Below are 13424 nucleotides of genomic sequence, written 5' to 3' on the forward strand. Positions count from 1 at the left end.
CTCGCGCCTTCCGAGGAATGCCCATCTTGCGAGCTAAAAAGGCGTTTTCCTCTACGGTGTCGAGACAGATTTCTTACATTTACAACTTTCTCTGTTCCTCTACGACTATTAAATATCCATTCAGTTTTTCATGATATTATCGTACGTTCGAGTAGCGAATGAAAACGAAATTACGAATGGAAACGAATATCTAAGGAGGAAGCTCGTGAACGAACAAACGTGTCGACTTTTTCGATCCAGCTGTATAGGATACTCCCTCAAGTTTTCGTCTTTAAAAATTTGCTCCTCCCTATTTATCCCTCCTTCATCGTCGGGGCGTGGTTCCCCTCTTCTACTTTCTCCTTGCCTACAAATCAAGCTCAAAGCTCGTAGAGCTTTAAGCCCGCAATTTCGAGAATTTCCAGAAAAAGCGAGCAACGCGTGATCGAACGTTTTTATGAAGAATATCGATTCTAGATATAGAAAGAAATTTTTTTACGGAGCAACTCGTAATCGATGTCACATCCCATCTTTTCTCCAACGAATTATTATATCTATGTATGTAGGTATTATTAAATTTATTATCGAGTGCGCACAAACTCAACAAACAAAAAATTATAAACGAAACGTATTTCTTTTTTTTCGAACAAGCGTTTAGCACTTGAAAGAAGTAAATATCTTTAGGAAAGAGTATCCTCGGAGAAAATGCTTCTCCGCCCTTTTTTTCTTTGTTTTTAAAAAGATCCAACCAAAATCTAAGAAGATAAATTTTATAGGAAGAAAACGACGTTGAAATAAAATCAAATAATTATCCTTACCTTGACGGTTTCCTGAGGCGTATACCTCGCGGGGCGTTGCACATGGGCCTGAACCTGCAGGCTCATTGCTATTTCATAACTGCAGTACCGAGTACCCTAAAAAAAAAGCTCTACTTCAATTTTAGGAACAAAGGAACAAAATTTATATAAAGCACGCATCAGATAGAAATAAGTATATAGAATATTTTCAAAGAAATTTCCGATTTTTAATCGATTGTAATTAGTTGTCCAATTATTGGAATAAATTCAATTGTATGTATCGTATAATTGAATCGAATTATATCATTCAATGAAGCGTTTCAAATAAGTCGACGAGGACAGATAAGTTTTTTCAAATATGAAAACGTTAATATTTCTTTTAATCGCATTAAAAAAGGAGCAAAAACAAAAAAGTAAACGAGCGATAGTTTCAAGCGGTTTTCGAATAAAACCAAGCCTGGAACAAAAATCGGAGATTCGCAAGAAGGATAGAGGGGACGCCCTGCTGAGTCGAATCGTGCCGAGTCGGTGCGGTGGTCTGCTTGTCAATACGAACAAGTACGTGACCCAGGTACTAAATAACGAACGGTACGAACTCGTACTAAAGAACGAACATTCTCGTTCCATCTCCCTCCTCCCACTCTCTCTCTCTCTCTCTCTCTCTCTCTCTCTCTCTCTCTCTCTCTCTCTCTCTCTCTCTCTCCTACCCTTAACGATCGTCGTCCATCGACATTTTTCTACGATAACTTCCGACAGCACGATCGAACGTTGTACGCAATGTCCTTCGTCGTATCATTTATTCCTTCAAATAAACGTACGTATTTGGACGAGTATAGAGACGATTTTGCAAAGTTCGTAAACTTTTGGAGTTTAAACTACGTTTTTAAATCATAAAATGAAAAAAGGGATAAACGACGAAACAAAAAAGTGACTTTCCGAGTGAATTCGTTAAGATATCCAGATGGAAGAAAAGAGAGAATCGAGAGGTTCATGATAAGTAAAAAAAAACCTTGATTATTCGCGTTCGCAAGGAACAAGGAGATGGTAGAGAAAACAAAGCCCGTCGAGGGTAGAAAACGCGAACGTTATGAAGGAGTAAAGGAGATGGAAAGGGACGGTTTCCGATATAGGGAAGCTAATCGAGCGAAAAGCATAATTAATCAAGACAAATTCATCGTGATTAATAACGAACGCGTTATCGACACTACCGGTAAGCATAAACACCTTCAATGGTCGGTGGAAATTACTCTCTCCCGTTCGACGGGCTCTGGCCAATGAGTTTTTGATATTTCCATTGTATATGTATTTTTAACAGTTTTTGTGTAAAAAATACAGAAATATGGGAATATAGATTGAATTATACATTGAATAATATTAGATAAGTACGATTTGAAAAATAAAGAAGAGAAATAAGAAAATATATCTCGTACGAAATCGATCTCGGTCAGAGATTTGCGACACGGTGTTCGAAGGAAAAATTGGAAGTCACGATCGGAACCAATAGATAGAGGATCGAGAGAGGTATAAGGGGTGGGGGAAATGGACGATGTACGGGCTCCCATATCGTCTAATGAGCCCGAACGGCCGTGGCCGTTCGCAGCTAGGGTTACTCGTCCGTCCTGCGACTCTCCCATGATAACCAGCCTTCTCCCTCCCCCCTCCCTCGACATTTTCACCGTGAAATCCACGTTCGAGTCGTTGAACGTGCCGTGAACAAGCGCGCTCTGTACGTCACTATACGTGAAAAGCGTACAGTGTCGTATTTTAATGTTCCTATATACGCTTCGTTTACCCATGGAAAGTTATATATACCAAACCAAGCTCGCGCATTACGCCGTCATAATATGAATTAATCCGGCGTGCGACGCCGTGCCGGACCAGTTGCGACATCGTTAAACCAACGTCATATCAATGAGCCAACCCAGATCGAACGCTGGTTCGTGTTGGACAAATTATAGATCGGATCAAGCAAATCGTTATGCTATGCTCGAGAGAATCGGTTAACAACCGTATTAATCGTTTTTATTGGAAAATCAATCGAGGAACCTATCGACGATAAGATCCATTGCAGTTTCTCTTTCTCTTTCTTTTTTTTCCTTTTGTATATATATATTTTGATCTTCCCCCGATCCGAAATTGTCAGCATCGTGCATCAATTGCTATCCGATTGGAATTAAGAATAACGTTAGAATTAGAAACAAGAAACTTAAAGTAGGAAAGTCCAAAATGTCGAAGACTTTGCTCTCGACCTGGCAATGTTACGCATCTGTACGAAGCCTTCCGCTCATGAAAGGCGAGGGTTCGCGTTCTTTGAGAAGCTCGATGTTATCTTTGCAGCTCGATGACGAGCACCGGAAGTATCGCTTTAATCGCCATATCCGAAAGTCGTTCATTATTGCACGCCACTGAAGATCGTCTTTCATACGAACTCGACTAAGATTCGGCAGAAAACAACTCGGAGAATGCAACTTGGAGGAGACGTACGACCCTGAGAAAGTTACACCCTCCTTCCTTGCTCCCTTCTAGTTCTCCTCCTTTCTAGTAGTTTGTTTTTCTCTCCAAAATGATAACTCACGAAAAAATCTTTCGCGATGTCACACGCATTGGTCTTTTATAAAGTCTCGGAGACCTACCGACATGGACATTTGCATAGTCCATCAGGATGATCATTACGATCGTGCAGCGGGTAAAAATGAGCAAAGAAAAATTTATTTGCACGAGCTAACGCATGTAGGCTCAACGGTGCGGCGTAGAGGTAATTCCAAAGGAAGAACGATAATTCTGAGAGAAAAAATCAAGGATGGAAACGCGCGTTAATTTCGTGCGATAAAACGAAGTTGATAGGAGGAGGGGTAAAGAGGCCAACCAGGATGGGGAGGGATGAAAGAGGAAAAGGAAGAGGAAGGGTGAGTGTAGTAAAAGAGAGAGAAAGACGGACAGAGAGAGAGAGAGAGAGAGAGAGAGAGAGAGAGGTGGAGGAGGCACCATAAGGTCTGGAAGACCCCTTACGTTATCGATCTGTCCCTTGCTCAGCGATATGGCGCGGTACACACTATACCACACCATGCACCCCCATGGCGCATTCTATATTGTTCTCGTTCGCTCGTGCGCTCGTGCGCTCGTGCGCTCTCGTACATATCGCACTAGTACCTACACATCCACGTCCCCACGTTCTTGTATATCTAGCTTATATTAAGCGCTCGTACAGGGCTGCGCCGGTGTACGTTCACGATGCGTTCCACTGCCGTTTCCGCCATGGTGTAGGTACACGCACAACCGATCTACTCTCCCCCTCTACATACCCCTTTTATCACATACGTTATGCAAGCCGCCACCTCACACCTGCTCTCGATGACACCATCAACGGCATAGAACAACGTGTCGCTTACCTTTCGCTACGAATTCGCGTGGGAATTTTTGATTTTACGTTGCATAGTTACTTTTTTTAAGTTCTTTCACAACGAGTCAATCGATCTAGTATCGATCTCCAATCAATCTGGAAGTTAGAAGAATTTCTCTCTTTAGCGTACTTTGTTATTTACTGTTAGCTGATAGGAAAGTGTTGATAAAAAAAAAAAAGATAGACGGAATTAAAAAAAAAAACAATCTTTATTCAAACGTTAAAACATTCTCATCCGTATCAAATGAATGATTCATTTTAAAGAGAAAATTAAATATTTACGAAAATACACGTGTATGGTTTTTAATAGATACATTTGTTATACGAGAAAAAAAAAAGAAAAAAAACCATAGATAATTTCATACATATCTACACGTACAATCCCGATTCCTGCTATCAGTTTTCGCATGCTTTTAATAAATGATTTATCTACGCGTTTACAAGAGATTTATCAATTTGCATAAAACTTGGACTAGCCAAAATTCAAAAGACAAAACGTCGTACTAACAAAGCATACGCGCCGTGGCCGTCGCATTTTATCGTTGCGTCAAAACGTGAGCGAAAAAAATCGTTCTTGACTTTCATCGAACAAGATTAAAGGCCATTTCCGTAAAGGCTATACACTCCTGAAGCACTCGTAACTCGAATTCCACCCCTTCGAACATATGGTATTCCACTTTTCATACGGTCGTACTACTCGAGAGAGTGATAGTAGGGAGAACGAGAGGGGAGGATGGTGGATGAAGGAAGGAGAGATAGATCAAGAAGAGAAAGGAAAGACGAGAGCTAAATACATGGAAAGAAGGACTACCAAAGATGATATCTAGACGAAGGACGTAAGGGAGGAAGCGAGCGTGGGTTGGCACGTTCGTGAGAAAGATTAATATCTCTATCGGACAAGTTCAGCGAAGCGAGCCATTTATCTACCTACCTAACGCACAACACGCCCTCTCTAGCCTCGTTGCACCACCTTCGACTTTGCCGAACCCTAACAGAAGTCACTCGTTCATATTCTTTCTTTCTTTCTTTCTTTCTTTCTTTCTTCATTTTTCTTTCTTCGAAAGGTTTATTTGAAACAAAAATACAAAATTGTCCGTCGATCATAATAGCACTGGCTAAAGGGATAATTCAGTTAAAGAAAATAAATCGAGACTGTGTAATAAAATTTTTTCGTACGAAAGCGGTGACAGGAGCCACAAACGCGCGCGCGGTTCTCACCATCAATCAATCCATTCTCCCACTACTTAAGTTCACTAACCACTACTCCATGCACCTTGTTGAAAAAGAAAAAAAGAAAAAAAAAAGTCGCATAGCTCACGAAGCTTGATGCGATATGGGACTGTCGATTGGCGGAGATCGTCTCCTCACATCTTACAGGAATAAGCGAGTAGAAGAGTCGCACGAATCGCTCGTTCTTGCCTTAAGTGATTAATGACTATCGCGACGAAATGCGATTAGATGTTTCTTCTTTTTGTTTAGAATTTGCCCTTGTAGTTGAAACACAAGATGACGCGAGTTTCTTTCGTGATACATCCGATAAAATTGGATCCTACTGAATGTAGGACGAATGTAATAATGACGAATGAAAGAGGGTAAGGAAGTATTTGCACGTTGCCGTTGTTGTTGTTACGGAAAACGACGAACGTGGGTCAATGTAAACGCTTGTCGCATACAACGATATACGATTAAACGCACTTGGAGTGAGTAAATTAAAGCTATCTCTATCTTGTCTAGGCCTTTTGTAGTCCACTCTCTCTACGATTATGTCGCGGAACACGCGATGTCTCGAAGAACCGTTTGTTCCGCGAGGATCCCTTTTCACCCCATCCTCTTTTAAACCCTCGACTACCTAAGAGAGAACTCCTTACGTTTCGCCGTGAGTGAAATATCGCTTGCAAAAGCTTTGCTATTTTCATCGTAACGACAGGTAACGGTGGGTCGAGATGTACGCGTTAGATCTCTAAATAGCTATCATACATGAGTACACACACATGTATGTATAATTCTGTACGTATGCAAAATAACCGACACCACAAAACTTACGATCATTGATTTGATTTAACCCACTAGTATTTATTATCGTGATATCTGTTGCTATTGTAATTTAATTTATATTTTGATGATGTTAACGTGTCGCAATCGTAAAAACAAAAAAGAGGAACGAACAACCGATCGAGCATACATACGCAGGTAAAAGAATACATTTTATCTCATATACGTTTACCTATATGCGTTGAATGTGCGACGCCCAAAAAAATGTTCGAACGCCCATTACTCATTCTTCATCTCTTTCTTTCCTCGTTAAATCAACGCTACGATGGAAAGACAAACGATCAAGAATGTAAACTGTAATAAGTCGCGAGAGATGTTCTTACAGACGTCGGTCATTAATAACGATTTTTAGTTGACTTTTAGTTGATAGCATAGGCCACCAACGAAGGACTCTCTCTTTCTTTTTTTCCTCTCTTTCTATCTATCTTTTCGATATGATTTAAAAGCTTCTAAGATCTTTCAACCGAAAGCACGTTGACCCTAAAGAAGACCGAATGTGATTCGATCTCGAGCAAACGAATATTTTTCTCCGACTTCTTTCCTCCTTCTCCCTTCTTATCATGCTCCTTTACCACTAGGACGTCAACCAAATGATAGCGTAAAAATACTCGGCCGTACGATGACACTCATATGTTCGTACTTACTATGTCTTTATCGCTTTATGTCTACCATAAACTCTGTTTCTCCTACTGTCTTCTGTATCTGGAAAATACGTAAGACGTAAAACGTCAACTATAAATGCACACGTATGAATGAAGAAAGGACCAAAGAAAGTAGTTGATTCGTGTTCACGCAACTCGTCGAGTGTATCGTTCTCGTCGAGATCATACCCATCATGTTGCCACTTACTATGCTATCCATATTTTATTGCCATACAACGATGAAATCTTTTTAAGATGATCTGTGAACGATGAAGGAGAGAGAGAGAGAGAGAGAGAGAGAGAGAGAGAGAGAGAGAGAGAGAGAGAGAGAGAGAGAGAGAGAGAGAGAGAGAGAGAGAGAGAGCTTTTATTTCTTCCATTCCTTTATCAAATAAATTGATATATCTTCAACTAAACACTATTTCTTAATATTATGAATATCTTAAGTACATAAAATTGTAGAAATTTGATACGGTTCGCGTGTTTCAATAGGGACCCTACCAAAATTTCATCGGATAGTGATAGAGTCGGATAGGTTAATGGCATTGTTCATTCTCGAATGGAAGGAAAGTCGATATTAACGCGTAGAAGGAAAAAGAATAGAAATAGATCACGCGAAATAGCAGATAGCTTTTCTTTTGCTGAGTTTTTATTGGGTGATTATATGGATACGAGCGCGCCCGTGCGTTATTTATATGAGCATCAATTTGTCAAGGCGAGACGGTAGCGTTACCGTTCATGCTAGTCAAGGGATTTAATCAAAATGAAGAGAGCAGCCGAACATTAAACTACCATGGGGAACGTGAAATGTGCGAATTCGTGGCAATACGAAGGTCGTTAAATATATGAAGTAGATATATTTACGTATGTACGTAAAAGGAGGATCCTAGTTAAAATAAGAAGGCACGTACATATATGCATAAATAAAAAGAGAGTATATTTGCCTTTCCTCCCTTTTTTTCTCATTATCGTGCACGAAACGCAAACCAAAAAAATTAGCCGTTAGCCGCAAACGCATTGCATTTCTTTATGAGCCTTTTTCGTTCTCTATATCTTCTACAGATGAATGCACATAGAGACATGCGTGCACGTATAAACTGAAGCACAGGGACGAAAGACCTCGAAGCGATCTTCGTGTTTACATTTTGAAGAACGTGTAAAAACAGCCGCCCAGCATCTGCCCTAGGTCCAAGCGATTCAACGGTACGACACGGTACGGCACGCCACGCGCCTGGCTTTACGGAAGTGTTTAGAGTACATATTTGAAACGTATGCGTCTTTGCGATCAAAGATTCACCGATGCGTTGCTATTCGCTCGATAACCCATCATTTCACGATTTTTATGTCGACGATAATAAGCTTGAAAAATTGGACTTTTTTTATTTTAATTTTTATTAGGTATCGATGCACAACAATTTGATTGGATCATACAAAGTTACGTCGCGTCGTTATTTGAAAGAACTAAGTACTTCTTTATACAGTCATTTTATCGCGTAATATATCCGTGCCGTCCCACTTGTTCCGACAAAAGTTCACCAAATTTGGTCAGATCGACCAGTTCTCGGATTTTTAATAAAATGGAGGAGATATCGAAAAGAAACGTGAAGATACGTCACGCACTCTCTCTCCCCTCTCCCTCTCCCTCACCCTCTCCCTCTCCCTCTCCCTCTCCCTCACTCTTTTGCTATAAAGAAAATTAATATCATTCTTTCCTGCAATCGCATGAACACGAACATACTTTCGTTTCGTAATGGTAAACTCAATAAAACTTATGACGCGTATTTCCATCGTGATTTCTATTATTTCTCTCTCAACATTATTCCGACGATTTCAACGATCGATCAGTTCAACGTAAAAGAAAAACGTACTTTTACATAAGGGAAATAGAAAAGTGGCAAGATTATATTAATAATGTAATTACTTCAACTGCTTAACATTTTTTCTTTTAATTTGGAATTTCGGAAAATTAAAAAAATTGTAAACTCAACAAGAACAAGAAGATAAGTCGAAACTCTATTTAGATATCTTTCTCAAAATAAAGAAAAAGAATATGTTTTGTATATATATGTGTGTGTTTTACCTAACTTACACCGTATAATTTATTCAAATGTCGCGAATATTACGATAAAAGATTACGTTTCCAGTACTGTATGTTCATGACTGTATATACATGAGACAAGAGTTCTGAAACGATCCATCTAGTTTTAAGCGCGATTCTCATTCGCAACACGTGTATAACACGTGACAATTCGTGTGAAAATTATAGATCGGCAAAAGTTGTACGGTCATTCGTTACCACACACACGCGCGACTTTATAACCTCCAAAATCTATAGGTTCAGTTCGAACGATCTTGCGTTTATTAAAAAAAAAAAAAAAATAAAAAAGTCACAAAATAATAATTTTTTTACCTGATGAGAAATTGACACCTGATAAACAACCTCGACGAATCTCGTTTATAAATCCTCTTTTTTCCTTTCTTTCTTTAAACAGCCGAACTTTGATATGCGTCGATTTCTTCGATAGATCACCGGCCAACGGAGAGTGTTCATTTATGCATCTACGTAATTCTCGTGCGTGGCCGTCTCTTTGCCTATCGTTGCGATATGTTTCCAACAAGTATGTTCAATTCTTCTTTCTCGTTACCTCGGATTACACAAGAAGTATAGCACTTTCACACACTCTTCTGTCGTTGAAGCGTCGTAGCAACGATAATATGTATGACCGGCGAGTAACGATCGAAGTGGAAAAAGAGTCTAGAGGGAAAGTGCGAGAGAGAGAGAGAGAGAGAGAGAGAGAGAGAGAGAGAGAGAGAGAGAGAGAGAAAGTGAAAAAAGATTAGAAGTAGGGAGAAAGAAAAAAGAAGAGAAAAGCAAAAAAAGAGAAAAAGTATCTACCCTCACGGCAGCCGCGCGAGCCAACTATTGACGATCGGAAAGAGAGAGAATAGAGACCACATACACTGTAGTTATTACGAGCGACGTAGGTGTAATACATCCTCGAGAACGGCAACGGCGACGGCGACGGCCGAGTACCGTACACACTGTCCGTACGCATCGTCGACGCGGCTACGCTCGCACTCCCACTGCCACGCACCCGCGTAAGTACTTACCTTCTAGCGCCAGAGAATTATCCTACGTAGAAGTTGGAGAGGGGGCAGAAGAACAAGGGAGGGGAGCCTCTCACGCGATTGATGCAACAGACAGAGAAAAAAATACATTCGTGAATATTTTTCCAACCCTTTTCTTAGAATATACGTCATTTTATACAACAGAAATAAAATAAATGAGACATCCTTAAAAAAATTAACTGAATGATTTATTCGATATTGCGACATGTTAATAGCATTACATTATCTATATAGAATGTAAATAAAAAATTAGATTTTATTTACATAGTACACGATATAGTTATGCATTGACAAACTACGAAAATATATGTCCTATTAACAAATCATGGAAGCAAGAAGCAGAGTGGCGCAGTGGAAGCGTGCTGGGCCCATAACCCAGAGGTCCGTGGATCGAAACCATGCTCTGCTATGTCTCTTTTTTGACACATTTATTTATTTTATTAAAACATTTCTTTTTTACCTTTGCTATATATTATATAGCAATTATTAGCAATATATATTTATTTATTATTCTTTAATATATATTAAATAATTATATAACCAATTTTTTATAAAAATTAATTTCTCTATAAGAAATAATATTCTATACGTATAGATTATATGGAAGAATAGTGTTATTTCGGGCAAACGATATCTTTCGAAACTTCCGATATTATCTTCGTTTTCTATTAACTTGCTAATTCATCCAAATTTTTTATACTCTTGAAATTTTATTGCCTTTTGCGTTAACAATTTTTTGGCGGACGTTAAAAAAACGAACAAATAAATTTAAATAAGAATACTTAATACCTGAAATCATTTTCATGGATACAATGTTTATGTCGATTGCCCGCACATAATTTTTGTAATTTGAATAAGTATAGGTTAGACAAAGTTAATATATTAAAAAAGTCTTTAAAATGTATAATACATTTTATTGATGATATCAATAAAATATTCTCTTCGCGAAATGATAAATTTCAAAACAGTTTGGGACATGAAAAACAACAAGACATTTTTTATATTCCTATGTACGTAGATTCACTTCGTAATCCTTTTATCACACTTTGCGCCTTTTTTAAGATTTTTATATCTGGATAAAAACATTACTTTTTATTACTACTATATAATAATACATTTATCTGCTGTTTCTCCGTATTGATTCCGTTCTAAAAAATATGCAGAAAATTTATGAAACTCTTCAAGAAGCGCACTTGTACGCTTGCAATATTTAAGATTATTTATTTCAAGATTAAGTACACATATGTGTATATATATATATATATATACATATATATATACACATATATATATATGTATATGCATAAACATGTTTAACCGTTGAGTGGTAGGAGTCATTAAAAAAATCTTATGGAAGTGACAACCAACACGACAACGCTTGTTTCGATTCGTGCCGATAGAACCGAGCGCATAGCGACAATTATAGTTATTGCTCTGGCAAATAATGTTATTGCTCTGAAATTTTTTACACATGAATGTAAACAGCGCTATCACGATGCCTGCCACTTACGATCGAACGGTCAATACAAAAATACAAATTCGTAATTCCAACCGTCTTCTGGCCTTTATCACATTTAATTGCTCGAACTATACTTTCGGATACACACCTGAAATCTTGACTTGAATCATATCACTATCTAACGATATATGTATATGCATATGATAATCCTTTTCGCTTCGAAAAAAACGAACGATCATCGTTAGATACGAAGGGTCTAGTAGTTGCGCAATCGATAATTAATTAATTTATAAAATCTAATAATAACCGAATCTTTCTTTCGAACGTACACGCTTATTTCATATATCAATCGATTGTCGAAAATGCAAATTCTGCGCGCAAATATTCGCAAGTCGTGATATCGTTACATCTAAGAGATATCCGCAAAATTAAAGTTGGCGTCTTCTGTGGGCGCTTGCTATTTCTAATTATCTTGTCTTATTTTTGTAGTATCAATGCTTCCTTTACTGTTTAACGATGTATCAATTAATAATTTGCCATTAATTATACTTCATATATCGTATTTCGTATAACATTCGATTTTCATACCACACGCACGATACACAAATATCTATGTATATCTCCGTATAAAGTTATCCCCTATATAAACACACACAATTAATTTTAAGTCCTATTGATCCAATCCTAAATTTCTTTTGCTTCCAAGAATTATAAGTGCTGGAAAATAATAGCAAACAAGAGAAAAGACGATTATATATGTAGATACATACATGTACTAGTTTTACATTACATCAAGCTTATCATTACATAGGAAATTGTCCTGGTATATTGTAGACTAATGGTTTTGCTATATTTCAAAATAATTTAACTTTTATTAATTCGATTAACAAAAGATGAGGAATTTTAGATATTATCTATAATTAATATTTCGAAATAATATACCTTTCAATGTGTCACCTGCATCGATGGTACACAGGAATTCTACTCTATAAATACAATTCTTTAAATTATACAAGCGGTGATATTTTGCGTCAGTGCATCCTTTTACATCTTCCTGGGATAGGATGCTTATTGTGCAAGAATAAATGAACGCATTAGAACGCACCCATACTTTTTTTGCTACGAATTGTGGTGTTGGTGTACCTGTCGCGAAAAGTTGGTTACGTTGCAATTGGCATTTTATTAATTGCAGAACGAAGACAAATAGACAAAGGAGGACAAAAGTGCGACTGTAAAGAGAAGGCTAAAAAAAGTATTTGTTGTATTGAAATTATTCACTGATCTGTCCAGCTAAGATTTATTTATATGTAAATCTAAACATTGATCGTGCTCAACTACGAAATGTAACTTATTGCACTGCATTCATTAACCTAACATAACCATATAAGCAATCGTTATTTTCAATGATGGAACGAAGGAAGTACGACGTTCGGAATTTTCATCAATTTTATTTATCTATAATAAGAAATGATATTCGACACGACGACGACTGGTAAGCAATAGTTGAAAAACATTGTTATTTACTGTTCCTTTACCCTTTACGAGAACGTTTAGCTAATTCTATATTTATTTTTTCAGGACGTAGGCGTCGTGATCTGGTTCGTTATCGTTAACAGTACAATGTGGCATATGTACTTAGAAATATGAAAGATGGATTTGGTTATAGTTAAACAGAATTGATATCTTCTCTTTAAGTTTGTACATTCATTCTTCGATTAAACGGTGTTCTTTTATCGAAATTTTCTTTCGGTTATGTATTTTTTATCGAATGTATTGTACGTATATCAAATAGCTGAGGATTCTGAATTCATTCTATTTTCATAATATTGTTGTAACTTTATTTCTTTAATTTTGTATTAACGAATTTAATGTGGATTCTTTCAACGTTATTGTTGACGTTTCATTAGTAATCTACATCATCGGGATAAGAAGGATCGATACTTAAGACTTTTATTTCAAAATAATGC

General features: G+C 37.6%; 2 long non-coding RNA genes and 1 other non-coding gene across 3 annotated transcripts; 2 read left to right on the forward strand and 1 right to left on the reverse strand.

The window, feature by feature from the left end:
- Positions 1-525: 525 nt before the first annotated feature.
- Positions 526-9679, reverse strand: LOC122637933. Its single transcript, XR_006329318.1, has 3 exons — positions 9280-9679; positions 798-893; positions 526-734 (listed from the first exon to the last, which is right to left on the reverse strand). It is a non-coding gene; the product is annotated as an uncharacterized LOC122637933 (long non-coding RNA).
- Positions 9680-10335: 656 nt separating this feature from the next.
- Trnam-cau lies at positions 10336-10407 on the forward strand. The gene has a single exon. It is a non-coding gene; the product is annotated as a tRNA-Met (tRNA).
- A 2090-nt stretch (positions 10408-12497) lies between these two features.
- On the forward strand, positions 12498-13196 carry LOC122637618. The gene is made up of 2 exons (XR_006329277.1): positions 12498-12949; positions 13036-13196. It is a non-coding gene; the product is annotated as an uncharacterized LOC122637618 (long non-coding RNA).
- Positions 13197-13424: the final 228 nt, after the last annotated feature.

This window comes from Vespula pensylvanica, chromosome 2 (assembly GCF_014466175.1).
Source record: "Vespula pensylvanica isolate Volc-1 chromosome 2, ASM1446617v1, whole genome shotgun sequence".
NCBI lineage: Eukaryota > Metazoa > Arthropoda > Insecta > Hymenoptera > Vespidae > Vespula > Vespula pensylvanica.